Source organism: Schistocerca piceifrons, chromosome 3, assembly GCF_021461385.2.
Source record: "Schistocerca piceifrons isolate TAMUIC-IGC-003096 chromosome 3, iqSchPice1.1, whole genome shotgun sequence".
NCBI classification, from domain to species: domain Eukaryota; kingdom Metazoa; phylum Arthropoda; class Insecta; order Orthoptera; family Acrididae; genus Schistocerca; species Schistocerca piceifrons.
Genome location: NC_060140.1, coordinates 653,004,647 through 653,008,603, shown reverse-complemented (window position 1 = coordinate 653,008,603; position 3,957 = coordinate 653,004,647).

Here is a 3,957-nt window from a genome sequence, read left to right as displayed (position 1 = left end):
CGGGAATATGCAATAAAAATGTGGGTTCCTATTTTAAAAAAAAACACAGTTGATATCGTTTGACCTATGGCAGCGGCATCTAGCGGGCCAACCGTAGTGCCATCTGGTTTCCCCCTTCAAGCTAGACGAGTTTGGTTCTTTGTAGTTTTTTCGTTTGATGCTTATTTCGTGAGATATTTGGGACGGTCACGATCTATTCACCAAACAATAATTAAGTAAAATCTTCCTGCTTTATTAAATTAAATTAAAGTCTCCATAATTTTCACTTTTCTAAGGTGTATTGCCTAGTTCATCTCTTAATTCCCCACTAGCTTACTTTTCTTTGTTTCAAGCTATGCTCAACAACTGTAAGTGTCGTTTCGTTGAAGATGTGTGGCCTGCATTTGAAATAACAGGTGAAGCCTAATAATTACGAGCGTAGGGCATTTGGAGCGAACATCAACTGAGTTCGGAAACCTAGGTGGCTAAGCGTCTAGAGTGTCAATAAATTCTCCATTATTAATCATTCATTTATTAATTATCACAATACTGGGAAACAGTACTGCTCTTAAGATGTATCTCCACAGTGTTGTGTATGTAGTATATGAGACAGCTTAACACATCGGACATTTAACATATTTACTTACAAAATGTAGAAATTTAAAGTTCTCGGAATATTCCTCGGGAATGCTATGATATATCCAAGGCTGAACTGGCCTTCACTTTCTAGCGGTTATAAGACCCAATCACTGGTTACTTGTTAACACTAATAGCTTCTTATGATATAGATGTATTCTCACTGCAGGTCTTCAGAACGTACGGGGGGGGGGGGGTGGGGGGAGGGGGGGTGAAGCTAGGGTGAGCGACGTCTTAACCCTTTGTGCGTTCACATTTAGAAATAAAAATTGGAGAAATTTTTTTGCGATGAATATTTACTGTATATGTTGCACATATGCCATATCCATTGGAAAAAGTTCTTTTGAAAGCTATTGGTTAATAAATAAAAATAATGATTCACAAAATGGCAATCAGTAGAAAATTACAATAATAATTACTGAAAAAAAAATGCATACATAACTGTAAGTTGGTAAACTTACCTTATCTTTCTTTTCCCTTCGTCCTTGAGGAAACTACGTAAAGTTGGTTCCATAACCAAGTATTTCACTATACACAGAATAAAACTAAACACAAACAGTTATTGTTCAGCTCGCAAATGCAGTAACATAACTCACGTACACTTCTGTTCTGCACTTCTAACAAACGGCGAGTCACGAAAGCAAACCGCCACTGTGATCTGTTGGCCAAACTTGGAACTTATGTGAAGCGATGCTAAACGCTATCATTGAAGCATTGGGAAGCTTAAAAAATGCCAGGAATACTTAATCATGCCATTTGGAATCGCAGACCGCAGAAAAGGGATAAAGGGAACTTACCACTGAAGCAATCGAATACAATGACTAATTCGCAAACGATGGTCCTCCGATCGAGTTTGTGGCCCCAACACTTCGGAGTCGGCGAGCGTTGGGGGAGAGCGCGGCTCGCCGAGGGTTCGCTGGCGGGGAAGCTATCGACTTAACGGGCTGCCGCCGAGATATGATCTGTTCTCCTGAACTCCATATACGCTCAACGATGACACAGTTGCAGAGTCGACACCGCATCTCCCCCTCCCCCCTTCCCTCTCCCTCAAAACTACGAATGCGAGAAACCGATTGATTAAAGCCGATACCGGTATTTCAGTTCTGCAATAACACCAGTGGTTTGTATTTGTTTAGTTCATAAAGGGTTATTTTCAGTCATTATTACTAACTAAGAGGGGAAAAATAACGGCATATCAGTTTCCAAAAGCAGCCATTTGCTAAAATATTTGGGTTTTCAAATAGAAAACGGGTCTTTGCTTGATGTCTAGGAATTTTACTGGAAGTAATTAGCAATAAAGTACCGAAAATCGGTTTTTTTCAGAAAACATGCTACTTTGAGCGGTTTTAGCATCAGGGATAAACTGGAGACGAGAACAAATGGGGGGCAACCGGAAAGTATTTGTTTCACAGTGATAACCACCATCCCCTACCCACAAACTCCAAAAATTGCTCACCATCGTCAAATAATGCGGGTGCTTACGACGACGTGGGAGGGATTGTGGAGGTCTGTGCCACTGTGGAGCTGATGGAGCCTGGCTTGTTGTGCAATGGCAGGTAACTCCTAACAACCCACGTTCCGACATTCGCCTTGGGAACCTGCGAGACCATCTGCAAAGAAAGCCCGATGTAGGACGTCCATTCCAATGGCACAGGACGGATGCAGCTGTGGAGCTCTGCTGAGGACGCCCGAAGACTGTACAGCTGATGCATGCTTGATGTCTGTCCACTGACATCACTGTTAACGGCGACGGGTGCTGTGTCTGCGTCAGCAGCTGCCCTAGGCGGCCAGGAATCGTTCTTCTCTTGCAGTGACAAAATTTACTAGTAACGAAAGTAAAATTGCAAGATACCAGCAAAAGTGAAAAACCAGTTATTAGTCTACACAGCATTCCATTAAATGAATTTCTTTCCCTAATCACTTACAGAACTAAATTTCACTTATAAGCAGTGCTGTACGCTGCTGAAGAGTTACATTAATAACAGACTTAGGCAACATGCTCATAACCAGCGAGCGTAACCTACTGGCATCAGTTGACGAAATAACTTCAAGTCGCTTCGACAAGGAACATCTTAGCCGTAAGATACACAACGCTTTTCAGCCATCAGTACAAGCTCCAGGATTTACGAGCATAATTATGAAGTTATCTAGGACACATGGAAGAAAATATAAGCACACTCTCAGAACAAATGAACGGACAAAGTTTATAAAGGAACCTGTTCAGATTTCCACAAACGAACAAAATTTAACTACTTGACCTAGACCTCTAGCAATTACCCGTGCTGATTAAGGTAGCGACTCAAAAAAACCATTTAAAATGTATCAGAGCATCTTATACCTGTCTTACATAATTAGGGAATTATTTAACTACTATGAAAATTCTCAGTCACCAAAACATGTCCGCACTCAGCCCACTTTAATTACTTCAGTAGTATAAAGCACAAATTTTATCACAGCCTGGGTAACTACACACCAACTCGTTCCGGTCTCTCTCTCCTTTCATTTATTTTCTTTTTCCCTTTAAATCCTCACAGTGCCAGACAACGAGAGCGCGCTAAGGCGGCTACGTTTTCTTCCCGTGAAAATAACAGTACTCCGGAGGAAATTTATTAGAGATAGACTCAAATGGCTCTGAGCACTATGGGACTTAACATCTATGGTCATCAGTCCCCTAGAACTTAGAACTACTGAAACTTAACTAACCTAAGGACAGCACACAACACCCAGTCATCACGAGGCAGAGAAAATCCCTGACCCCCGTCGGGGAATCGAACCCCGGGAACCCGGGCGCGGGAAAGCGCGAACGCTATTTCATCAGAGCTCATCATTAACCAAAAAATGTCACCGGAACAAGCAGACATATCAAGCTGGAACCACAGGATGTCACGACCCAGGTGACAAGCCCATTATCGCACTCGCGTATGACAACAGCCACGTCCTCCTCCCAATGCTAACATTAGGAGTTCGGCAATATGGGCATGCTCCATCCGTTCGCCACTCCACACCGCAGCAGGAACACAACTACCAGAGGAGCACTCCAGAGCTCATGCCTTCTGAACGGACGGCAATTAGCTGTGATTTTTCTCTGCTGGTGGCTAAGCAAGTGAGGCATTAAAGTGAACATTAATGAGCCTCCACTCCCCTCCGTCATACACCCCCCCGGTCGCAACCAAAACGTTGACCCCTATCGCATATGAAGCAAAGAGGACACTCGCTTTTGTTGTAAGACATGCTCATCTTACGCTGTCCTCACGCACAAGATTTCAAGTAAAGTCAGAATAAAGCGAACATGTTTTACAACAGACTTTAAGACCTCAAGATGACAGCGTAGTCTTTTGAGAC